Source organism: Trichosurus vulpecula, chromosome 3 (genome assembly GCF_011100635.1).
Source record: "Trichosurus vulpecula isolate mTriVul1 chromosome 3, mTriVul1.pri, whole genome shotgun sequence".
Lineage (NCBI taxonomy): Eukaryota > Metazoa > Chordata > Mammalia > Diprotodontia > Phalangeridae > Trichosurus > Trichosurus vulpecula.
In genome coordinates, this window is record NC_050575.1 from 320,448,233 (window position 1) to 320,475,150 (window position 26,918).

General features: G+C 37.9%; 1 pseudogene; it reads left to right on the forward strand.

Annotated features, from left to right (window-relative positions):
- Window positions 1-11,749: 11,749 nt before the first annotated feature.
- LOC118842544 overlaps window positions 11,750-26,918 on the forward strand; it is a 159,237-nt pseudogene continuing 144,068 nt past the window's right edge.

A 26,918-nucleotide genomic window follows, 5' to 3' on the forward strand; every position in this document is an offset into this window, starting at 1 on the left:
CAATGTGGAGACTCATTTATAAAACAAAGCACACTTCATAATAATGATAAAAATATTACAACTGGATATACATCCAATTGACATATATGCATTGCATTCAATTTTAACGCAACTAGCAACACATTTATAAAATTAATACTTCATTCCTTTCCATCATTTCCAATGTTGCCAAAGTTCCTTTTCCCTCAAAAAACAAGGGAACTTCAGCAGAGAATAAGGTAAACAATCTTGATGTACATTTGGCTCTTTTTAAAGGCAGAAACAGACTTAATTTTCCAAGCATCCAAGAACACATCCTTCTATAATTTGGAATGTTTCCCCCTGACCCTCCCAGACCTAATTGTTTCTACTTCAGCAACATTTGATGTAGCTTCTAGCTGATTATCCGGAAGCATATTATTTTTCTGTTCTTTAGCTTTCCATATACCTTGCTTCAGATAGTTCTAGTTAATATTTCTAGTGCATGTAAATAATTATATTCTTGAGTGCTTTAAAATTACACTAATTCCTACACCATTAAGGAAGGAAAATGTTTCTTGTTTTTGATGCATTATAAGTGGGAGATATTAATTTCTAGATGAAATTATGCATAAGCAGGGGAAAAGCTTTGTACTGAAGGATAATATTTAAACACAAAATGTTAAGCATCTTAGGATTTACAGATGATTAAAAGCAAATAGGACAACATAACCATACTCTATTTGGATTGTGTTATTCCACTCCAAACCATGCAATTTCTAATCCCTGAACCAAAAGGCATCTTTCTATTTTCAAATCTTTTTAGTACAAGTTTTCAAGAAAGATAGCTCAAATAGTAGCAAGATCTCAAACCTAAAGATAGGGCCATAATTCATTAGCTAAGTTCAGATTGCTTTATTTATATGACAGATGATGTGCAATGCATAACCTTTATTCTAATCATTATTTTTAATCTTCCACCATTTTCAGAACTACCACAAAACAACTTATTTTCTAAAGCAAGTTTCTGAAATTTAGAAAGTTACCTAGTACTTAGTCATGTGCAATATTTGTTAATACAGTGATAACTAAGCTTTGAGTATACTACTTAATAGGGTTTTTTTTAACATTGTGCCAAAATAATGGAATTGCACTGATTTAAGAAGAAATTTCCACACTAAGAGAAAATTCAATTCTTTCCAGCTTTGTTCCACTATTAGAAACAGATTTGGTCAATGGCCTCATATATTTGCCATGAATATATTTTAATGTATTTTTTTTCTAACAGAAAAAAGCTGGCTGACACTCTGGATTTTTTCTATGGCATGTCCTGGCTTTTTACGGTGTTTTATGTTACAACCTAATTAGTATCTTACAGTGCCCTTACATGTACTCAGAATCTAGAATTTCACTAAATACACTGAACGTTTTATTTTGGGGGGACCTCCATGACACTCTCTAAGCAGTTTTAAGTAGGCTAAGAATGTGTTTCGAGTCAATCAAGCCTTTCAGAGATAGGTTATCCACCTCTGGCTAATGCACAGCTATAAAACCTTTACCATTTCTGCCTGCAAGATAGTATCTCATATTAAGCCCATAGCTGCCCACAGTGACAGAACTAGGGAGGAGGGGAGGTAGAGAGGAGACAATCTTCCTGGTACTTCAGAAAGTCTGCTATGCCAAATTACATAAAGATTAACTAATAGCAGCTGCAGATCTCAAATGATTTAACCAAATTAGGCCATGACTTGTTAACCCCCTGCTTCCTCTGCATTATCTCCTTTCTTATTCAAGAAATTCCTTGGACAGTGGGTTATTTGATGGAGTGATCAACTGATCAATTTCACAGCCCAGTACAGAAGAGTAGGTGTCAATGGTGAAAAGCTAAGAGGCAATCTGGATGTCTAACTAACCCATTGTTTTAAAGGAATACACGCAAGGCTCTTTTAGGGTAGTGTTAACCTACATTGCCCTGATGTCCACTTGGGAATGAAAAGGAGTGACTCTGTTGTCTTTTTTAGAGTCTCCTTGTTTAAGAGGCTACCAATGAAAGAGGAGTCTCATAGTCCACTGAGAGTGGTCATGTGGTCCTCTTGTCCTTTTCAATGGAAGGCATTGATCTTCATGGTGCAGGTTTTGCTATGATCGCCCAAGTAAAGTTGAAAACCTAAAGAAGAATGATGAAGGAAGGGTTTTCTAGCCCCCATCAAAAAAAAAAATAAAAGCGGGAAAAGGAGAGAGAAAGGGGAAAAGGCAGGCAGGCAGGAAGGAAGGAAGGAAAAAAAGGAAGAAAGGAAGGAAAGAAAGAAAGAGGGAAGGAGGGAAGGAAGGAGGAAGATAGATATTGGGACAGAGTACATTTGAATTACCATCCACTTCAGCCTTTGTCTTCAAGACCTCTTCACAGATTATTAAATTCTGTTTGAGGTTATTTTTTTTTTGAGGGAAAAAGTCAATGAGACTTTTAAAAGGGCTCAGAACAGAGCAGCTACCTTTGTACAGATGACATGCAGGGCAAGATAAATTTACATTTTTCAGATCTCATGAGTAACAGGACCAGCTTTGTTTGGGATTATCTAAAAAGTCATTGAGGGAAAGCATGAGACCTCACTGCTGGCCATGATGGACGAAAAGCTAGGAGAAATGTAAGCTAAAAAGAGTTTATATTTAACCATAGGTTGATCATCCCAAACTCACCACAAAGACCTTTATTTCCATCTGGAAGGAATATGCGATAACCTAGACAGACCAACCCCTCAGTCACCAATCAAAACACTGACTCTTGACATTTGCCTAATTATCTTTTCTCATCATCAGTCATTTTTTGAAGTCTTGGCTTCATTCAGATGCCAGGTATTTCCGAAATTAATCATGTCATTGAAAGCGGCATCTTTTCATGTAAATGGACTTTATTATCTGGATCAGAAAGCCCCCCCTTTGAGCTGCAAAAGCCCATTTGTAGAGAAAGTGTCTGAAATCTGACATGCTGCCTTCCCAAGAAAGATTCTTAGTGGTGACCTCCCAGCAAGAGCTAAGCATCCGTCACCATGAGTGTGTGTGTGTGCTGCTAAGAGCCTTGGGCTGGATGCATGCTAATTTGCCCCATTGTTTCAGGGTGACTGCCTTTCCAGTACTGGGGAACAAAGGCTTTTTGCATAAGCCTCAGTGTACAATTATTTTATGTTTACATCAGGGGCCATCATCCTATCTTTATTGCTGCTATATTAGGGGAAAGGAGAGCTCCTTTGTCTCCTCCTTGGGGTACGGATTACAGGCGGGATTTAGCGTGTTACTCAGGACACTCCTCTTTCATTTAAAGGCATTTTACAAATGTTCAGGATCATGGGCTGAATCAACACATTGCCTTGGTCAGCCTACCTCTAAGTATAGAGATGGGGAATCTCTTGGAACTGGCTATTTGCCACCAAACTCCAATGTTAACTGGATGGAATCTGAACCCCAAAGAACAGATGATTAAGGAATTGAACACAGCAAATTCTCACTCCTAGAAATAGTCCTCATTCTTCCTTTACCAAGAGCACTGCCTTTATAGTCATATAATTAGATGGAATGTATGCTATCATTAGCAGAAGCTTGCCCAATGAAAGACAAAAAGAAAGTTTTTCAATCACTTTGGGGTCATGGACTTCCCCCTCTTCTTTGTCAGTCCTGCGAAATCTATGGACCCCTCAGAACAGTATTTTCAAATACATAAAATAAAAATATAGTAATACAAAGAATACCAATTGTGTTGAAGTACAGTTACAAAAATATATTTTAAAAAGTTTATGGACCCTAAATTAGTAAGCCTTCTCTACTATTATCCATTTAGATATTTTACACTTTTGTCCACAACTCACACTCACTTTTTTAACTCTTTGAGCTTTGACAACTGGGCAGCTGTCCTCTGGTGGCAAAGCATAAGAATCATAATAATTGAATTCAATTCCCCTCCCATGGGGAAGTAAAATTAAGGTTATGACACAAACTGACAGAAGCCAAGAAATTCAAATTTAAGAATTGGTGGGATTAGAAGGAGAATTTTTGTTATTGTAAACTAAATGCATCTGAGATCATTTGTTAGATGAAATAAGAATGATAAACCTGATCCATAAAGAAGAAAAAAAAACTGCTCCCAAACAATTCATAGAACTTTTAATGCTAATTGGAAGGGTGTTCTACCTCTACTGCCTCCCACCACTATGAACTATTAATTCTGTTTTCTTAAATGCTAAGGAAATTTTTTCACAAACACACACACACAGTCATGCCACAATTCTTCAAAGAACTCTGCTTGGGTAGTGTGTTTACTGGGTGCTCATAAACATCAATATGAATTGAGAAATTCTTGAACTGAGATTTGTGAATGGGGGAAATAGACAATAGGAAGGACAGTTTTTGAGAAACCACATCTCTGAGGCAAGACTTTGAGAGCTGAAATAGAAATTTCTTCAGTGAAGGCTATTTATTGTATGGGGAGAGTCTATTGTAATTTTAATGAATTCAATACAGCAAGTGAAGTGTTCTCTTGAAGTTTACCCCTGCTGGAGGAATTTCTGAATTTCTTTCCACAACTGACAAATGGCTTCCTTTTTCATTGAGATGATGTGAATTCCTGGACACATCCATCTTTAACCAAGTTAACCACTTATGACCAGAGCAAAGACTTTTGATATAAATAATTTTGGAGACAATTGCAATGAAGTTGTCATTACAATTGGATTGGGAGGCAGAAGTCTGGTTTTGAATCCTGCCTCTACTACTTTCTGTTTGACCTCAGACAAATTACTTAACCTCCCTAGGCCTCTGTTTTTTCATCTGTAAGAGAGGTTTAGACTGGATGATGCAGCTCAAAAGCTAGATTAGGTAGAAATTGAATCGGCCAATAGGGATCTAGGGATATGGTGATTCAGCTCTTGGGCCCTTTGGGTATGAGAACTTCCTGGCTGCTTCCAGCTGTGTGGGGGTTCAGTGCTGAAAGGACTTGTCACTTTGATATGAGGCAGAAAACCCCAAAGGTTTCCTTTGCTCTGGACTCATCCATATGGTCCATATAGCACTTAATCCTGGAGGAAACTGGCTTGTAATTTTTCCTTTCCTCACTCTCTTTGGCTATCTTTGTTTTTAAAAAGCATCCCCTTTTTTCCCAGGCAATACAAATTTCCATTGATATGGGCACACTTTCCTGAGGAGGAGATTAAAAAAGATTTGTAGAACTTTGTTGAACCTTATTTCTTCTATAGAACACATAAAAATCTACAAGTGTTGCTGTTGCTTACAAGGTCATCTTCCTTTCCTCTCTTCTATTTTGCTTTTTTTAAAAAATGGTCCATTGTTTTTATTTTTTTCAAATAATAAGCATTTTAAATTACTCTGAATCATTAGCCCCATTTCGCCCCAGTGGGGAAAGAAATTTTTTAAAAGGCTCTTAATACATGCAAGGCCTTCGAAAGAAATCTGCACATCAGTCATATTAAAAAATGTATGCTCTTTGTGAATTTTAAGCTCATACTTGTCTGCTAAGAGGTGTCAGGTTTTATCAGCTTTTTGGACCTATGGTTTATCATTATTCAAACTTGTTATTTTTCTCTATGATGTTATCTTTGTATAAGTTGTTCTATTTCTGGTCCCTTTGCTGTATACCTGTGTATAGAAGTCTTCTCTGTTTCCTTTGAAATTACTCATTTCATCACTTCTTATGATACAATAATATTCCCTTATATTCATGTGCCACTATTTGTTTCACCATTCCCCAATAGAAGGACATTCCCACTTTGGTTTCCAATTTTTGGCTATGACAAAAATAGCTGATATAGCTAGAGATATGACATGGAGACCCTTTTCCTTTCTTTGATTTTCTTTCCTTGATTTCTTTAAGACATATGCCTAGTGATGGTATAGCTGGCTCAAACTCATAGTTTTGTGTGTAGTCTAAATATACTTCCATACCAGGTAAGGAGTAAGCTCTAAATGAAAGTGATGCAATTTCCAGGACTGAGCTTACAGGCTCCAATTCAACAACCTTGTCTTTTATCTTCCTTTACTGTGAGAAAAGTTTCTCTGAGAGAACTTGGACTTGCAGTTAGCATGAGCTCTATGTAAAACCTAAGACATTCTCTTTTCCTTTTGTCATTTGACTCTGTCCTTACAGCAGGCCACAATCAGGGCTGAAAAAGCTCCAGCCTTTTGGACTCCAAAAATAAAACATGGAATTCTACCTCTGAGCAGTAGAGCTAATATTAGCAATTTGTCAATGTGTGGCTTCCCATGGGATAGGCTACTTTATAATTTCCTACCACTGTTCTGCTTATTAAAGTAACTTTACCTTTCTCTCTGGATTTGCTTTAGTCCCCAGTGGTTCAAAAGCATCTATCATTCTAGGGGTGGTGGGATACCTCTACATGACTTTCACTTTCTGCCTTTTATCTCCCAGCCCTGAGGATTACTGCTATTTGTTTTGTTTGATTGCTTCTTTTGTTGTTTTTTTTTTAATTTCCTTCTCATTTTGAGGCTAGAAGACAAAGACAGCCTTAAAAGGGATGAGAGCAAAGTGGTCACTTTTGTAGAGATTAATTTCTTCATCATCCTTTAAAGATCGTATGTCCAACTAGATTGTAAACTCCTTGAAGTGAGGGATCTTGTCCCATTTCCTACAGCACCCACCTTAATAGGTTCTAATCCAAAGCTATTGAATCAAAGGGTAAGTCAGCACGGTACAGTGGGGAAAGTCCTGGATCTAAAGAGAGGTGGGTGTAGCACAGATTCACATGAAAGCTTTGTTATTTACTAGCTGCGTGATATTATTATTCAATTGTTCTTCAATTGTGTCTGAGTCTTCAAAAACCTATTGGGGTTTTCTTGGCAGAGATACTGGAGTGGTCTGCCATTTCCTTCTCCAGCTCATTTTACAGGTGAGGAACTGAGGTCAACAGGGTTAAGTGACTTGCCCAGGGTCATACAACCAGTAAGTGTCTGAGGCCAGTTTTGAACTCATGAAGATGAGTCTTCCTGAATCCAGTGCCAACCCTCTATCCACTGCCCCACCTAAGCTGTGGGAACCTGACCAAGTTACTTTAACTTCTCTGAGGGTCTATTTCCTCATTTGTAAAATGGAGGTATTGATACTTCCACTCTGCCTCACAGTTATTGGGAGAAAAGGATGTTGCAGATGTAAATGTAAGTTCCATATCATTAATGGCAATCAACCATTTGTTAATTTGTATAATGGCCTTTCAATTTCCACATACTATAGAAATAGTTCTCTAATCCTTAATGAGAAACTCTGTAAGGATATGGACTAAACTTTGAGCGCCTTTTGGAGACATTTTGTAGCTCCCACTCCAAACACTCTACAATACCTCAGGATTTCTGGGATTTCATCAATATGGGTATTCTCCAGAATGGGATAGACTATGTCTGCTCAACCTAGGTGACTCTCAAGTCATTCATGACCTCCCAGAAGTTCAATGCAGAGATTCCACTCACTTAGCTAAGGGCCTACCTTGAGTTCTTTTGACATATCAGGGCTACCAGAACATGTGAGTTGTTCATCACTTATCCCTGAATCTCACTATATGAATAGCATATATATATTTTTAATTATACATTTCTTCCTCGATATTCTTATGCAGTGCTTCCTTTGCAAATGTGTCTTTGTAATAATCAGTATGGTCATCCTGCTAACACTCACCATGCCCTTTGGATGATTGGAGGCAACCCCCCAGTAAAAAGGATATTTATTTTGTAGGTATCCTGCATGAACCCCTCTTTGAACTAGTTGTATTCACCTAGTTAAATGCAGTTCCTTGTGGTAAGGGCTGTGTCTCACTTTGCTATTTGTACTCATAGCCTCTAGCACACAGTACTTTGAAAATAATAGATATGATAAATGCTTGTTTACTGATTGATTGATGAGGTTTCTTTGTATTTGAGAAGTTTTTGACTTCTTTAATGCCTAACTCATGAAACACATTTTCTCATTTTTTTTCCACTGCTTTCCCTATGCCTTTCTTTACACTGGAGTCATGGAGTATCAGAGTGAATGTGGATTTAATTTGGAGGGTTTTAGTGAGTGAGTTCAATGTAGAATTTGTCTGTTTCATCTTCTGTAACTGATATTGGTGAATAAGCTGAAGTAATTTGCAACCATAGAGTTAAGCTCAGCGGAATGTTTTACAAATAGTATTTCATTTGATCCTCATGACAATCCTTTGAGGAAGGTGCTATTATTATCACCAGCTTAAAGATGAGAAAACAGAGGCTGAGAGAAATTAAGGGACTTTCCTAGGGTCACTGAGATAATCAGTGTCTGAAGCAGATTTGAACTAAGGTCTTCCTGATTCCAGATCCACTGCCTTATTGAGTGCAACACTTAGACAAACACATAGCGGGAATGATGGAAATCTATGTCCTATTTTAAAAAGTACCACCAATATAACAATGTTCGAGACCATGGATGCGGAACCCAGCCCTCTGTTGGGAGACAGACTGCTCTGTAACAATCTTGTGCTTATGAAGTTGATTTTGTGAACCCAAATCTTCAACTTTCCGTGTATTCTTATTCATTTTGACCTTATTCAATTCGGGACCAGTATGCTACTTGAGATTTTTCTGGATCCTGATTCATTCAGTGTAGCTTTCTATCATCTTCAAATTTGACAAAGGTGTTATCTACACCTTTCACCATCATTGAAAAAAAATTAAATAGTTTTGGGCAAAGCATAGACCCCTGGGGTACTCCAGTAGAAAATTCTTTCCACATTCCCACTAAACTATTAACACACTCTTTTTAGTTCAGATATAATAATAATGATTATAACTAGTACCTATGTAGGGCTCACTATGTGCCAAGGCACAGTACTCAGTGCCTTACAATTATTATCTCATTTGATCCTCATAATGACCCTGGGAGGGAGGGGCTGCTGTTATCCTTATTTTACAGATGAGGAAACTGAGTCAGACAGAGGTTAAATGACTTGCTCAGGGTCACATACCTAATACATATCCAAGGCTAAATTTAAACACCGATCTTCCTGGCTCCAGGCATAACACTCTTATCCACTGTGCCATTATATCATATGATATGACACAATATGACATGACCTTACCTGACATAATATAACATTATATAACACAACATAGTGAGAAATGGTTCCTGACCACAAGTGGCTGACATTTAACTGGAAGAACACAGCCAATTCAAGGAGGGGTTCATGCAGAATATATACACAATAAATACCTTTATTATTTGGTGGGGGTGGGGTGCACTAGCGACTGCAGGATCACCCAAAGGACATGGTGAGTGTAAGCAAGATAGATCATAGGTATTACAAAGACACATTTGCAAAGGAAGCACTTCATAAGATGTCACCAAAGAATGTTTTTTTTTGGCATGGCATGTGATGTGATACTGACAGATAATATGTAATATGATATGATGTGATATGATATTACGCGATCTGATATGATATTATGTGTATGATTTGATAATTCACTTAAAGCAAAACTAGGACCAAGATAATTTAAAACATCACATTACATTCTCCAGGCCCTTCCCAACATAGTATATTCAAATATTTTCCTTGGGCTTTACCTATAAACTTTGCCCTTGCCAAAGCTTCAGGTCAATTGAACCCTTTTCAAAAAGATAATTATTCTCATCCACTCCCACCCCTGAAAAGCAGTCTCCATACAGAATTTCACCAGCTTGTATATAGCGACAAAAGAACAAATTGTGAAAAATCTATACTGGTTATTCCTAAATTTAGCTAGGATTAAATATAATTCAAGTTTATGTAGGACTTTAAGGTTCCCAAATATTTCCCTGACAACCAGCTCAGGAGATGGGTAGTAACCCATGAAGTTGTCAGGAAGCAGCATATGTCTCAGTTCTCAATCATCTTGTTGTAAGTGAAACTGTACTCAATACCACACCCCCTCCCATACCTAAAAGACAAGTTTTATTATCCATTTTAATTTCAAATGAATGACATCCTCAGATGCTGGGGAGAACTGACACTGGTTGCTTTGCTTATTTCCCAAATTGGAATAGTCAAAGCAATCTCAAAATCCATTTCAACAATTCATCCTGTCCTCTCCCCTGAATCTATTCCAGTTTTCTGTTGTGTAGGTAAATGAAACAGTTTTTCTACCTCTGAAGAAATATTCCATATATAACAATCATGATAACCTAGGTAATGACAACAGGTCTGTTGTGAAATATCTCATATTCTGGGGGGAATTTGTGAGCATGCATCATTTCATGGTTTAATATTCCATATTTTCTTGTCACATACTTCCCCAAGAATAGCTGGAGAGGATAGCCACATAAGTGAGTGACTGCTGGTACAAACTGTACCTGTGTCACTTACTGGGCTTAATGTATCTATTCCTAGGAGGTGTCAATAAAACCAATTCTTATCAATTGCAACTTGATCTTCCATCACATTACTTTATAATTTTAGATTTACCAAGGTCATCATTTCTGATGAATCTTCCAAGGGCAATGTCCTTTAACTTCATTAAGTTCCTCTGCCCTTCTCCCACCCAAATAATAATGATCTGTAATAAATATGGAGTATACCAAAAGGCTTTGTGCAGTTTTAAGGGACACACTATACTAACAGAAGAACCACCTCCCTTAAAAAATGCTGGAAATCCTTTAAAAAGAATGAAGGCTATGGGGTAGGCATTAACACCAGAGTTCATATTTTCATATCTATCAGAGTTTCATAAATTGGAGTTGAGATAAGTAGAGGAAAGCCCTCTGAACATTGGATGTTTTTCCTGTGGCAAATTTTAGGATCATATAGAAGAGCATAGCACAGAATGCGTAAGTATAGGCAGACTGTTATTTGTCCTGGAATTGATGACATCACCGATCCCTTAAAGAGCCGTAGTGAACTCTACACTATTCATTTGCAATCAATTGTCATTTATAGGATTATATTTTGGGGTACCAGTACTGCTTCACTCTTTCAAAAGGTACCAAGTAACAACAAACATTTTTTAACCTCTGTGATCTATTTTATCCTCTGAAAATTCAGTCAACACTTGCAATACATACTTCTCAAGGTTATCTCAAGGATGAAAAGAAATTATACCTGTCAAGTTGTCAAGTATTTATAGAATGCTAACCACGTGACAGTACAGTGCTAAATGCTGGGTATATAAATACAAAGAGAAAGAAAAGCAGCCCCTGTCCTCAAGGAGCTTATATTCTATTGAAGGAAGATAATATATAAAAGGAAGCTGAAAAGTGGGAAGGGGGGGGAAGAGATTAATGTGGGGTATTGTAGAGAAAGTCAGGGGAAATCATTCTATAAACTATAGAGTTTCATCATTGTTATTATTTTATTATTACAATCACTATCTTCATTGTTGATTATTATTATTTCACTCATGCAGTTGTTTCTTTCATTGATGCAATTTTAAGACCTCCATGCCTTTGGAAAACAGCCATCCTGAGTTTGTGTGACCAAAAAAAAAATGTAAAGAATCCAGGGTTTTGGGAGCAGGGCCAAGATGGCTGCATGAAAACAGCATCTTACCGGAGCTCTCTCATAAATTCTGTCAGATACATCTAAAAAAGTGAATCTGAGCAGATTTGAGAGAGTTAGAAGCCACTAGTAGACTGAGTATGAGAAATTTCCAAGCCAGGAGAGTCTGCTGGGTGGACAGGAGAGATCTGTAGTCTGGGAGAGTACTCAGCGTGTAGGACTACACCAGACCACATCAAAGTGGGAGCAGCTGTGGAACTCAGCCAGCAATCCAGGCTGGGAGAGCACTGGACATGGAAACTGGTGGTGATCTCCAGACCTCTCAGCCCATGAAAGGAGTCTGTCCTAGGTATGGAGTCAGCAGCACAGTGCCTGTGGCCATGACAACAGCTACTCCTGAGGCTTGCAGCCCACAGTCTAAAGGTTTGAAGCTCACCTTCTTGAAACTTCCAAGAGCCATGATGACCGGGTAAAGTGGCTCTCATCCCTTCCTTCCTTACCCATATAATACTCCCTCAGGAGAAACCCTGAAATTGAGGAGCCAGAAGCAGGGCTTCTGTGGCCAAACAGCAGGCATTCCTGAGCCCTAGAGGGGTAGAGCCAGCAGGAGTCAACACCAGGAACCCAGAGGTGCCTTCCTACAGCCAGTGGAAGTGGCAGACACCAGTGAAGACAACGGTTGAGACCACCCAGGCTGTAGCACAACCCTGAGGAAGAGGAGAGTTCCAGCAGCCAGACCACCCCTCTCCCACACCTCAACCTAAGCAGAGACCACAGCCAGTAACCAGGCCCACAGTTCCAAGCACAAGAAGCTTGGGACAGAGTCCTCTGAGCCCCAGAAGCAGAGGTCTACTTTAAAGCCAGGAAAAAGTTAACCAACATGAAGAAATAGTCCAGAATACCAAGAACTATTGACTCTTTTTATGGAGACAGGGAACATCAAAATACCAGTTCAGGAGAGGACAGCATTGACACTATACCCACCTCAGAAACCTCCAAAGGGAATGTAAACTGGTCTCAAGACCAAAAAGCATTCCTGGAAGAGCTCAAGCAGAATTTTTAAAACCAAATTAGAGAGGTAAAAGAAAAAATGGAAAAAAATCACTGATAAGATCAAATCTTTAAAAAGTAAAATTGGCAAAATGATTAAGGAGGTTCACAATCTAATTGGAGAGAATGATGCCATGGAAAGTAAAATTAACCAAACTGAAAAAGAGGATCAGAAGCTAAATGAAGAAAACAATTTTTAAAAATTAAGACTGGGCAAGTAGAAGCTATTGACTCTATGAGGAAACCAGAATCAGTCAAACAAAATCTAAAGAATGAAAAAATAGAAGAAAATGTGAAATAGCTGATTGGATAAACAATTGACCCAGAAAATAGATCCAGGAGAGATAATCTAAAAAGTATTGGTCTACCAGAAAGCCATGATGAAAAAAGAGCCTGGACAGTATCTTCCAAGAAATCATCAAAGACAACTTTCCTGAGGTCCTAGAAGCAGAGCATAAAATAGTCATCAAAAGAATCCATCGATAACCACCTGAAAGAGATCCCAAATTGAAAACTTCAAGGAATGTCGTTGCCAAATTACAGAATTATCAGGTGAAGGAGAAAATACTTCAAGCAGCCAGAAAGAAACAATTCAAATATCATGGGACTACAGTCAGGATCATGCAGGATCTTGCAACTTCTACATTAAAAGATCGGGGGGATTGGAATAAGATATTCCTAAAGACAAAGGAGCTTGGACTACAACCAAGGATCAACCACCCAGCAAAATTGAGCATAATTTTTCAGGCAAGGAGATGGACATTCAATGTAATAAAGGAATTCCAAACCTTCCTGATGAAAAAGCCAGAGCTCAATGGAAAATTTGATCTTCAAATACAAAACTCAAGAGAGACATAAAAAGCTAAACAAAGGGAGAAAAAAAACCCTGTTAATCAATATGGACAAATTTATTCCATCCTTATATAGGATTATATTGTATTTTATGTTATATATATGTATATATATATATTATATATGTACATATATGTCAACCTTGTGAATAGTATAGCTATTATGGCAATTGAAAGGGATATAGCTAGACTGTGGGTGTCTGTATAAAATAACTGATATGATGATAAAAAAATGTAATTAAGAGGTGTAAAGAGATGGTTCTGGGAGAAGAGGTAAGGAGGTGGTAGAAAAGGGTAAATTACATCACATGAAGAGGCACAAAAACATATTGTAGCAGAGAGAAAGAAGGGAGGGAGAAGAACAGTATTTGAGCTTTACTCTTATCAAATTTGGTTCAAAGAGGGAATAACATACTCTGATAATTATAGAAACCAAACTTGTCCTACAGGCAGTAGGAGGGGAAAGGGGAAAGAAAAGGAGAGTGGTCAGAAGGGAGGGAAGAAATAGCATGGGGAAAAGGATAAGATAACGGAGGGGAATCAAGAGGGAGGGTAAACTGAGGAAGGCAGTGGTCAAAAGCAAAATTCTTTTGAGGAGTGAAAGGGAGAAGGGAAAAATAAAAGCAAAAATGGAGGGGATAGGATGGAGAAAAAGACACAGATAGTAATCATAGCTGTGAATGTGAATGGGATGAACTCTCCCATAAAACGGAGGTGGATAGCAGAATGGATTAGAAATCATAATCCTACAATATGTTGTTTATAAGAAAAACATTTGAAATGGGGGATACATACGCAGTAAAGGTAAAAGGCTGGAGTAGAATATATTGTGCTTCAGCTAAAGTAAAAAATGCAGGGGTAGCAATCCTAATTTCAGACAAAGCAAAAGTAAAGATAGATCTAATTAAAAGAGATAAGGAAGGACACTACATCCTGCTCAAAGACAACATAGATAATGAAGCAATGTCATTATTTAACATATACGCGCCAAGTGGTATGTCATACAAATTCTTAGAGGAGAAATTAAAGGAGTTACAGGAAGAAATAGGCAGCAAAACTATACTAATGGGGGACTTCAACCTCCCCCTCTCTAAACCTGATAAATCTAACCTCAAAATAAATAAGAAAAAAGTTAAGGAGGTGAATAGAATTTTGGAAAAGGTAGATATGATAGATCTCTGGAGAAAACTGAATGGGGATAAAAAGGAATATACCTTTTTTCAGCAGTATATGGCACATACTCAAAAACTGACCATGTACTAGGGCTTAAAAACCTCACAATCCAGTGCAGAAAGGAAGAAATAGTCAATGCATCCTTTTCAGATCATGATGCAATAAAAATTATTTGTAATAAAGGACCATGGAAAGATAAACTAAAGCTTAATTGGAAACTAAATAATCTAATCCTAAAGAATGAGTAGGTCAAAGAACAAATCATAGAAACAATTAATAACTTCATTCAGGAGAGTGAAAATAGTGAGAAAACACAGCAAAAGCTATGGAATTCAGCAAAAGCAGTTCTTAGGGGAAGTTTTATATCCCTAAATATTTACATGAATAAAATATGTAAAAAGGATGTCAATGAATTGAGCATGCAACTGAAAAAGCTAGAAAAAGTACAAATTGAAAATCCCCAATTAAATACCAAACTAGAAATATTGAAAATCAAGGAGAGATTAATAAAATTTAAATAAAGAATCATTTAAAGTTACTGTAGACACTATAAAATATTTGGGAGTCTACCTGCCAAGATAAACCCAGGGCCTCAATGAACACAACTACCAAACACTTTTTACGCAAATAAAGTCAGATGTAAATAAATGGAAAAAACATCAGTTGCTCATGGTTAGGCCAAGCTGATATAATAAAAATGACAATTTTACCTAAATCAATTTACTTATTCAGTGCCATACCAATCAAACTACCAAAAATATTTTACAGAGCAGGATAAAATAATAACATAATTCATTTGGAAGAGCAAAGGGTCCAGAATATCAACAGAATTAATGAAAACAAATGCTAGGGAAAGGGGCCTAGCCATACCAGATATTAAACTGTATTATAAAGCAGCAGTCATCAAAACTAGTTGGTACTGGCTAGGAAACAAGAGTGGTAGATTAGTGGAATAGGTTAGGTACACGAGACATAGTAGTCAATGACTATAGCAATCTACTCTTTGATAAACCCAAAGAACCCAGCTTCTGGGTTAAGAATTCACTGTTTCACAAAAACTGCTGGGAAAATTGGAAAATAGTATGGCAGAAACTGAGCATAGACCAATATCTTACACCATATACCAAAATAAAATCAAAATGGGTTAATGATTTAGGAATAAAAGGTGATACTATAAGCAATTTGGTAGAGCAAGGAATAGTTTACCTGTCAGACTTATGGGAAAGGGAAGAATTCATGACCAAATAATAGATAGTGTTACAAAATGCAAAAGGGATAATTTTGACTATGTTAAATTTAGAAGTTTTTGTACAAGCGAAGTCAATGCAACAAAGATTATGAGGGAAGCAGGAAATTGGGAGAAAGTCTTTACAACCAGTGTCTCTGATAAAGGCCGCATCTATAAAAAAAATAGGGAACTGAGTCAAATTTATAAGAATACAAGTCATTCCCCAGTTGAGAAATGGTCAAAGGATATGAACAGGCAGTTTTCAGAGGAAGAAATCAAAGATATCTATAATCATATGGAAAGATGCTCCAAATCACTATTAATTAGAGAAATTCAAATCAAAACAACTCTTAAGTACCACATCTCTCCTGTTAGATTGGACAACATGACAAAACAGGAAAATGATAAATGCTGGAGAGGATGTGGGAAAATTGGAACATTGTTACATTGTTGATGGAGTTGTGAAGTGATCCAGCCATTCTGGAGAGAAATTTGGAACTATGCCCAAAGGGCTATAAAGATGTGCAGACCCTTTGACCCAACAATACCACTTTCTAGGGCCATACCCCAAAGAGATCATACACATGGGAAAGGGACCCATATGTACAAAAATATTTATAGCAGCTCTTTTTGTGGTGGCAAAAAATTGGAAATCAAGAGGATGCCCATCAATTGGGGAATGGCTAAACAAATTGAGGTATATGAATGTAATGGAATACTATTGTACTACAAGAAATGAGGAGCAGACAGACTTCATTACAACCTGGAATGACTTATATGAGCTGATGCTGAATAAGGGGAACAGAACCAGGAGATCATTATATACTATTACAGACACTTGGTATCTGTAAGGACTAATTTTGATAGACTTGAGTCCTCTCATCAATGCAAGGTTCAAAGACAGCTCCAAAAGAGTCATGATGGAAATAGCTATGCATATCAAGAGAAAAAAATTATGGAGTCTGAATGCAGATTGAGGCAAAGTTTTTGCTCTCTCTTTTTTTTCCTTCATTTTTGGTTTTGTTTCTCTTTTCTCATGATTCATTCCATTGGTGATAATTCTGCCTTACAACTGGACTACTGTGTAAATGAGTTCAGTGTAAAGGTGTATGTAGAACCTACATTGGATTACATGACATCTTGGGAGGGGTAGGGCGGATGAGAGCGAAGGAGAGAAAATTTGGAATCCCAAAACTTGTGCAACTGAGTGTTGTAAACTAAAAATAAAAAATAAATTTATTTTAAAAAAAGAATCCAGGGTTTCTGCCTTGTTACAACGAGGCATTTGAATGAAATCTTGACTGGGATTCTAGCAGGACCCTTTTATTCCAGATAAAGTACAACATCATCAAGATATCTGACATCTTTAATATATACAATCCAATCAATATTTCGTAGGAACTAACATAGTAACTGGAGCAGAGCTTGATTCTGGGAAATCCACAGGGAAGAATAAATACTAGGATGCCCTACAGGTTACCAGTGTGGCAAAGCCTGGGGACTGGTTTATTCTAAGTGATTTATAAAGGTTTGTTGTGCTCATCTCCCATCTCCACACCTTTACTCTGATCCTTCTTCTTGCCTGGAATGTACTACCTCCTAACTTTCACTTCATAGGTTCATTCTCTTCCTTTAAGAGGTAGCTCAGGCACCATTTTTTTGTTTCCTGATGCCCCAGCTGCTAATTCCTTACCTTCCAAACTATTTCACTACTTTGTATTTTTACTCCTTTCACTGTGTCCCAGCAGCTTTTCCCACTAACCTTCTCTGTTGTCTTTGGTGTTTGTGGGTTGAGAAGTCTGGTAACTGCTGCAGATCACTGATTCAGGGCATTACACCTGTTCCACCCAGTTCCCGGTCTGTTTGATCCTGGCTTGGCCCATGCTGGGCTCTGCTCTGTTCTGCTCCCAGCTCTGTGTGATAGATCCTTTCCAGCAAACATACAGGCTGTCCTGGACTGGAGCCCTGCTTCCCTTTGCTATTTTGTGGGTTCTGTAGCTCTAGAATTTGTTCAGAGCCATTTTTATAGGTGTTTAGGGGGAGCTTAAGCAAGTCCCTGCTTTCCAGTCTCCATCTTGGCTCTGCCCTGCCCCCCCCCATGGATGGAGTTTTTATACCTGTAGTTCCCACACTTCAGAAATCACAGATTCTTAGCCTATTTACTCAATTTAACTAAATTCAATCCTTTTCCTCCAAAATGACTAGTTTTATTAACTTTCATTGTTGCTTTGATAGAAATTATTGATGGAATTAAACTGTTGATATTGTCTTATATATATATATTTGGGAGCTTGACTGAATTCAATTATTTCCATTGTATGTGTGTGCACATATGTCGTGTGTGTGTGCATGTGTGTGTGTGTGTGTGTGTGTGAAAGAGAGAGAGAGACAGAGACAGAGGAAGACAGAGAAACAGAGAGATAGAGACAGAGGGAGAGAAAGGGAGAGAGAAAGTAAGAGTGAGAGAGCAAGAGCAAGAGAGAGAATTTATACAAAGGGCTTAGATTATTTATAGTTTTGAAAACATTTTCCCCTTTGACATCTCTCTTCCTAGGATGTATCATTGACAGCATCTTCACCTTCTTTCATAAAAACTAATTCCCTGAGATTTATAAAAGAGGGAAACTCAAAGACAGCTGAGAGCTCTCGTAATTAAAGATGGCAAGCTTAACCCTAGTATGCTCACTGGCTTCATTTGGCTTTGTAAGTGTAACACTGTTAAATTGACTGATGCAATTATATTAATTTATCTAACATTGGGCAGAGCCAAGATGGCAGCATGAAAATAGGGACTCGCTTGAGCTCTCTCCTAAATCCCTCCAAACACCTGTGAAAAATTACTCTAAAGAAATTCTAGAGCTACAGAACCCACAAAATGACAGAGTGAAACAAGTCTCTACCCCAAGACAGCCTGAATGGTCGCTGGGAAGGGTCTATCACACCATGGCGGGAGCTGAGCATGCCATGTCAGAACAGACTATGGGGGAGCAGAACAGGCATAGCAGGCCTCAGGGCCCTGAATCACTGAGCTCTGGCAGTTTATAGACTTCTCAACTCACAGACGCTAAAGACAGCTTAGCAGGTGAGAGGGAAAACTGTTGGACATGGGTGAGAGAAGGGCATAGCTCAGCCCCAGGGCAGCAAAAGTGGCAGCAGCAGCAGTGGCTGTGTCTGGAGCTCCAGGCCCATAGACAGTGGGGGGAATCAAGCAGCTGATCACAGTGGGAATGCAGGGGTCTCTTTGTTGGTGCTGAAGCAATGTTCACTTGCTGTACCCTGCTTGGATCTGAGTCACAGTCCTGGTTGGTGGTTCTTGGGGGAGAAGGAGCACTGGTGTGGCAGAGCTTGTGGTGGCTGCGGAGAGGGAGTCCTTCTGTTAGTTACACATCAGAAAGGAGTGCTTTTATTCACAGACCAGAGCACAGGCCAGGAGAGGAGTCTCATACCACCTCAGAAAAGAAGTAGCTCTGAAAACAGCAGGGCAAAATGCCTGAAGCTTGGGAGAGAGCACTCTCCACTCTGGAAGTAGACATATTCTGACAAAGAGCTCACAAGTCAAGTAATTGGCTGGGAAAATGAGCAGATGGCATAAAAGGACTCAGACTATAAAATCTTACTTTGGTGATGAAGATCAAAACATACAGTCAGAGGAAGTCAGCAAAGTCAAAGATCCTACATCAAAAGCCTCCGAGCAAAATATAAATTGGTCTCAGACCATGGAAAAGCCTTTTTTAAAAGGATTTGGAAAATCAAGTTAGAGAAGTAGAGGAAAAATCGGGAAGAGAAATGAGAGTGATGCAAGAAAATCATGAAAAACGAGTCAACAGCTTGCTAAGGAAACCCAAAAAAATGCTGAAGAAAATAACACCTTAAAAAATAGACTAACCCAAATGGCAAAAGAGGTTCAATGAGGAGAAGAATGTCTTAAAAGGCAAAATTAACAAATGGAAAAGGAGGTCCAAAAGATCACTGAAGAAAATACTGCCTTAAAAATTACAATGGAGCAAGTAGAAGCTAGTGGTTTTATGAGAAATCTGGAAATTATAAAACAAAACCAAAAGAATGAAAAAAATGGAAGATAATGTGAAAGATCTCAATGGAAAAACCATTGACCTGGAGAATAGATCCAGGAGAGATAATTTAAAAATTATTGGACTGCCTGAAAGTCATGATCAAAAAAGGATCCTAGACACCATCTTTCAAGAAATTATCAAGGAAAATTGCCCTGAGATTCTAGAACCAGAGGATAAAATAGAAATTGAAAGAATCCACCAATTCCCTCTTGAAAAAAATCCCAAAAAGAAAACTCCTAGGAATATTGTAGCCAAATTCCAGAGTTCCCAAATCAAGAGAAAATATTGCAAGCAGCCAGAAAGAAACAATTCAAGTATTGTGGAAACAAAATGAGAATAATGCAAGATCTAGCAGCTTCTACATTTAGGGACCAAAGGGTTTGGAATATGATATTCTGGAGTTCAAAGGAGCTAGGATTAAAACCAAGAATCACCCATCCAGCAAAACTGAATATAATACTTCAGGGCAAAATATGGATTTTCAATGAAATAGAGGACTTTGAAGCATTCTTGATGAAAAGACCAGAGCTGAATAGAAAATTTGACTTTCAAATACAGGAATCAAGAGAATCATGAAAAGGTAAACAGGAAAGAGAAATCATAAGGGACTAACTAAAGTTGAACTGTTTACATTCCCACATGGAAAGATGATATTTGTAACTCATGAGATCTTTTTCAGTGTTAGGGTATTTGAAAGAATATGTATGTGTATGTATGTATATTATATATATATATATATATATATATATATATTCACACACATATATATGTATGTGTGTATGTATGTATGTATGTATAGACAGAGGGCACAGGGTGAGTTGAATATGAAGGGATGATACCTAAAATATAAAATTAAGGGGTGAGAGAGGAATATATTGGGAGAAAGGGAAAGGGAGAGATAGAATAGGGTAAATTATCTCACATAAATGTGGCAAGAAAAAACTGTTATAATAGAAGGGAAGAGGGGTAGATGAAAGGGAATGAGTGAACCTTGCTCCCATTGGATTTGATTTAAGGAGGGAATAATGTACACATTCAATTGGATATCTTATCCTACAGGAAAGTAAGGGGGATGGGGATAAGAGGTGGGGATGATAGAAGGGAGGGCATATTGGGGGAGGAGGTAGTCAAAAGCAAGCACTTTTGAAAAGGGACAGAGTCAAAAGAGAAAATTGAAAAGAAGGGGACAGGATAGGATGGAGGAAAATATAGTTAGTCTTTCACAACATGACTCTTATCAGAGTGTTTTGCATAAGGATACATGTATAACCTATATTGAATTGCTTGCCTTCTGAAGGAAGATGAGTAGGGAGGGAAGAAGAGAGAGACTTGGAACTTCAAGTTCTAAAACACAAATGTTTAAAAAAAATTGTTTTTACATCAACTGGAAAATAAGATATACAGGCAATGTAGTACAGAAATCTATCTTCCCCTACAAGAAAGTAAGGGGGAAGGGAATGGGGGGGGAGTGGGGTGAGAGAAGGGAGGGCAGACTGGGGAAAGGAGCAATCAGAATACATGCCATCTTGGGGTGGGGGAAGGGTAGAGATGGGGAGAAAATTTGTAACTCAAAATCTTGTGGAAATGAATGTTTAAAAACTAAAAATAAATTTCAGAAGATTATCTAATATTTATTAAGCTTAAGCTGTGCTAATAGTAGGGATATTAAAAAAACAGTCCTAACCCTCAAGGAGCTTCCATTCTATTAGGGCAATGAAGCTTGGACTCAAATGAGTAAATACAAATATATGCAAAGTAACACAAACTAATTTGAAAAGGGAGAATGTTCTAATAATTGGAGAGATTACAGAAAGGTTACATGCAGAAAGTGACATGTGAGCTATGCTTTGAAAGAAGCTAGGAAGTAAGGAGGGAAGAAGTCATAGATCTGGGGGACTACTTATTCAAAGACACACAGGAGAAAATGTATTATTTGGAGGGGGCAGTAGTTAGCCAGTGGCACTAGAGTTAATAGTATATGAAGTATATTAGTATGAAATATGTAGTGTATATATTGCTAGTCTGGTCTTATAGTTTAAATACAGCAATGGATATGTGATTTCATTGATTCAGGAGTTCTTTCAGTGATAAGAGATAACAGTGCATCTATACCTAGCAATTCTGTGTAATTCATGGCCATGTTATCCCAAAGGTTCTCATCAAGGGAAAAATCTGATGTGCTAGAAGCCTTCCTCCCTTCCTCCTCCCCGCCCCCCGCAAAAAGAGAAGATAATAAGAATGCTCTGACCATTCATCCAACATCATGCACTCTTGCCATGTGACCTGTCTGTCTTCTCTTTCTGTGATATAATTCTTTTATGACATCCTTTGCTCCTATACACATTAGGAGTTTCTCATAGATCATGTTACAACCTGATCACTCCTACTATGGCCCCTGTGCAATGCCCATCTTTAGCTCTTTGGAGGTAGTGGTGCTTCACATTTAATTGCTATACAACAATATTGGTAGATTTTGTATTGAAATGATGGGTTTTTACTTTCATGGGAAGCTTGAAGTCGATAAAAGTACTTCATAATTGCTTGAAGGCAATCTTGCCTTCACATCCCACTTTTTAACTCTGGGATTACTTCATTATCTGCATTGTCTGTCATATCCACATTTGCTGTTGAATAAGTTCTACTGGGTGTCTATTGAGAAGCACATGGCAGTGATCTCTCTCAATTTGGCAAGTTGGGTAATGATAAAAGCAAACTCTGGACTATTTTGATCTCTTTGTCTTAATCAATTAACAGACATTGGTTTAACTTCTGGATGAAATTATAGTCTGTGTCAATGTTATTTCTGTTGTCCATTTCCTGTTTTTAATTGTCAATGGCATAAAGAAATGACCCTAAGATTTCACTGGTATAGAAAACTTCTAGGTAAAATTATCTAGCAATTCAATTTGGTGCCTTCTCTGCAATTTATAGCCTTAGAGAGTTACCTAAAACAATGGGAGACCAAATGACTAATCCAGAGTCATACAGCCAATATGTATCAGAGGTAAAACTTTAAATGAGAGTCTCCTAACTTTATGGCTCTTCATCTAATCTACCAAAACTACCTCTATTAGTTTTCAGTAGCTTGTTTAAATAATTCAGCATTATAACTACTTAATGGCAAGTCATATCTTTTTTTTCTCATTACCATTCTTTCTTACTGTTTATTACAAATTTTGATTGAATGGTCTGACTGTGCACAGACAGATAATTCAGAAATAACTGCCACTTCCTTGATGAATCTTTTCACTCTGTTAACGTGTATTCAATTTCCTTCTTTGTAATGTTATTTGGTGTGTGCCACGTTGAGTGCCTATCAATTTTTTTTTTCTAAAGAAAGTTCTCCTAATACAGAGGCGTGAGATTCTGTATAATCAATAAGACTTTGGGCTCTCTCATTTCCTTCTCCTGAGACATACCTTCTGATATATTTCTTTCTGTCCATACTTTTTTCCCACTTTGCATTGAAGTCACCGACTTTCAGACTGTATGTTAATTTGGTTTGGAAGAGCTTATCGAGTTCTTCATAGATTTTTCTCTACCTATTCCTCCTCAGCAACTAGTGTGGCACATAAACTGTAATATTTTCATGGTGCTCTTTTTGTAAATACTTCTTATTAGCACTGAAATGCTTGATTAGCAATGGTCTCATGAAATAATATTTCTGTAGCTTTCGGGTATATGGTAAGATATACTCTATCGTTGCCTTCCTTTGCTTCTCTAAGAAGTCTATAAGCCATCCTTTCATTTAGCTGCAATGTTTCTTTTTTTTTAATTCTGATTTTATAGGTAGCCAGAATGTCAAGCTCAACATGATTCAGCATCTCTATTAATGCGTCTACTCCTGGGTCATTGGACAAATGTTTGATATTTAGGGTACCAAAAACTAAATTAAAGTTGGATGATAATCTAAAAGCTTTATGACTCAACACTTTCTCCTCCCCTGTCGGCGGCCGGACGGGATGTGCCCCACTTTGGCACCCCGTACTCCCCGACTACCGCCTATCACTCACCCTGCCCTCGGGTCTTCGGACGTCTCCGGCTCCTCTCGGGGGATGTGAGAGGAGAATCACCAGGCAGTACGCCGGAGTCAACAAGCAGCTTTATTGCATGGCGTACCAGAAATCTCACACAAATCCCACTGACCCTCTCTGGGGAGCGCCTTATATTGGGTGTTTCGGGTTGGCTCCTCCCCAGTTCCTCCCCGAGGGTGGAGCTCCTCCAGTAAGAGCCGCCCCGGCACTGACGTGGTGGAAGCCACAGGGGCACTGCCGTGTCAGCAGGTCCAGACTCTCTGGCGTCTCACTACCCTCTCGGGGGGCCCAGGTCCAGAGCGCCCCTAACACTCCCCTTTCCCAATTCTCTGCCACCCTTATTGCAGAAATAGAATGGCACTGCACAGGACCATGGAATATTTTTTTAAAATTATTATTTTGGCTGTAGCAAAAAAAAAAAAACCTTAATAAAATGATAAATGACTTCTATGAGTTGACATAGGGAACATAGGACTAACAGCTCATATTTGTATGGGCCTTTCAAGTTTGAAAAGTGTTTCATAGACATTATTTAATCTGAACTTCACAATATCCCTATGAGTTAGGCAATGCAATTACCATTGTCCTCATTTTACAGATAAAAGAATTAAGACTGAGAAGCTATGGAATGACCACAATCTTACCACTAGGGAATGTCAGATGCTGAATTAGAATCCAAGACTTCCTGAGAACAGAAGGAAGGGATGATAAAAAAAAAACCTGATAGGATAGCTTTAAAAATACACGTTGAATTTATTCTATACTTAACAGGAAATCTCTATGTGACAGATGTGTAGTTCCATGTAAAAGTTCTTTTTTATGTTCTATTATTGTATATGAAAATGTTCATTTTATTTGATACTTAAGTTCAGGATATTTTTTTAAGAACCTGGTCTCCCAGATTTAAGGACTGACTAATGCTCTTTTCATACGCTCTGAAATGACTGCAGCATTTCGCATTTCTCATTTTGTTTTCTCACAACATTTTCACAACATCCCACCAGAAATAGGTAGGTCATGTCGTTTGTGAACTCTTGGGGCAATTAAAACGCAACCTAAGTACTCCATATGGTGACAAAAGCCCAGGTGTAGTTACCAAGGACGCTGCCCTTCAGTAATAGACAGGAAGAACAAATGAAGCAGACCTAGCACAAAACAAGTATGGCCAAGGACACCTAGTACATTCTATCCTGAAGGTCAAAATGGGCAGGAACAAAATTAGCAACCCCAGGACTATAATGTGTATGTAGCACATATGTTTCCCTACCTCTGCTGTACTTCTGACAGAAATGGATTCCACCTGAGAAGCTGGGAACAATAAAATGAGAAATGGGTGGGTGACTGGGAAGGCTACTTGAGGAGAATATATTAACATAGAAAAAAATTCCAAAAACTATTGCCTCTACCAGGAAGCGAAAATTTATAAAAGAGAGACATAACAGAAGAAATTGTTTATTTGTTTGTTTGCCTTTATAAAACCCATTTGGGAGAAACATCCGCATATATACATCAGTTATCTGGCTTATCCCAGTTACACTGATGCTGGAGATGTCCTTTGTTAGAAATTAATGTGTGTAATAAAGTTTTACATTTTTCATATGTTTTGAAGTATATGAGCTATAATTCTTTTGACTGCATAATTACTTTTTGTACACAAGAAAAATGAGGTGCTTAGTCCTAAGTAAATAACCTCAAAACAAACCAAGAATAATAGTTACATTCTTTTCATCTCCTAGGTCTTAAGCAATAAATATTTTTATAGAAACTTTGTTTTTAAGTTACATTACTATGACTTCTTAAAAACACCCACAACTCTCATTGAATCACCCGCAAGATCAGACTGAAATGAGCCTACTTGCTGTCACATGGATATTTGCTTTTGAATGTAGGTGGCAGCAGTAGCCAGAGGGTGTTTTACTCTTAGTGAATATTAATTTCCAAAATGATTTCTCTTAATTCAATATTAGTCTCTTTTGTTCAAAATAATGCCTTCAAAAGTGAGTCAGAGGAGATTCAAAGCACTTCTGTAGCCCTTTATCCTTCACCAACTTTCTCAGGGAACCCAACATTTGATGGAGAAGCTTATCAGTAAAAATCAATGCTATGGTGATCACATTCCTTTTCAGACAAAATACTTCTTCTTGGAACCTGAAGTACTCTGCTACTTTCAAACAGCTGGGCTGCTTTTTAAGGAAAAGAGAAAACTGGGTCCTTCACTCTCACCTTAAAGGACCAATTCAGGGTCTTTAAAAAATATTTATGTGTAGGTTGTAAAAGACACAAATTAGAGGGGGAGGGGGAGAGCTAGTAGCTCAATTGCTGGTGAACTAAGAGACCCTTTAACCTTTGATGGTAGCTGTACCCATTATAATTACAAGCCAGTCTATATTTTCAGTAACACTCATCATGACCCTGGGTGTTTTTTTTTAATTGCCATCTTTGAGCTTTTGATTTGTTTCAGAAGTTATATATTTCACAACCCACACCCACCTCATTTCTCCAACCCAAGATTTTAAGCACATGTAGTTCTACTCTCTCTATTAGGATTCTGTTGAATTTTACATTCTTCATCCTCCCCACTTCTTCCACCCTCAACAACAGTGGCCACAATTTGAGTTAAGCTCAAAAGCTCTAAGTCCTGGGTTCAATGAAGCTATCGCTTTGTTTCTCCCTGGAATCCTGAGTGGGGAATGAAACTGAGAACAGCAAATGAAAAACCACCCATGAGAAAAGAGACAGGAGGCATGGTTTTGAATTTTCAGACTGAAAGCCCTAAAAGTCAATTATTAAATTAAATTAAAGAAATAATTTCAGTCTCATTTCAAAACAGACCTACAAAATATGCCTATAGTTGCTGTCCTTCATTCTTGAAGAGTGCCAAAATGACATCACTATGGTTGAGTAAAGATTCAGTGTGTCTAACTGTGGCTGATCGGGCTAATGCAGGCTCAGAATGCTCTACCACAGTTTGGGCGCAAATAGTCCATGTGAACATTTGCGGTGGATACTCCAAACTTGGGCATCTTGCATTTCCTTTGAACTTTTTCAATTCT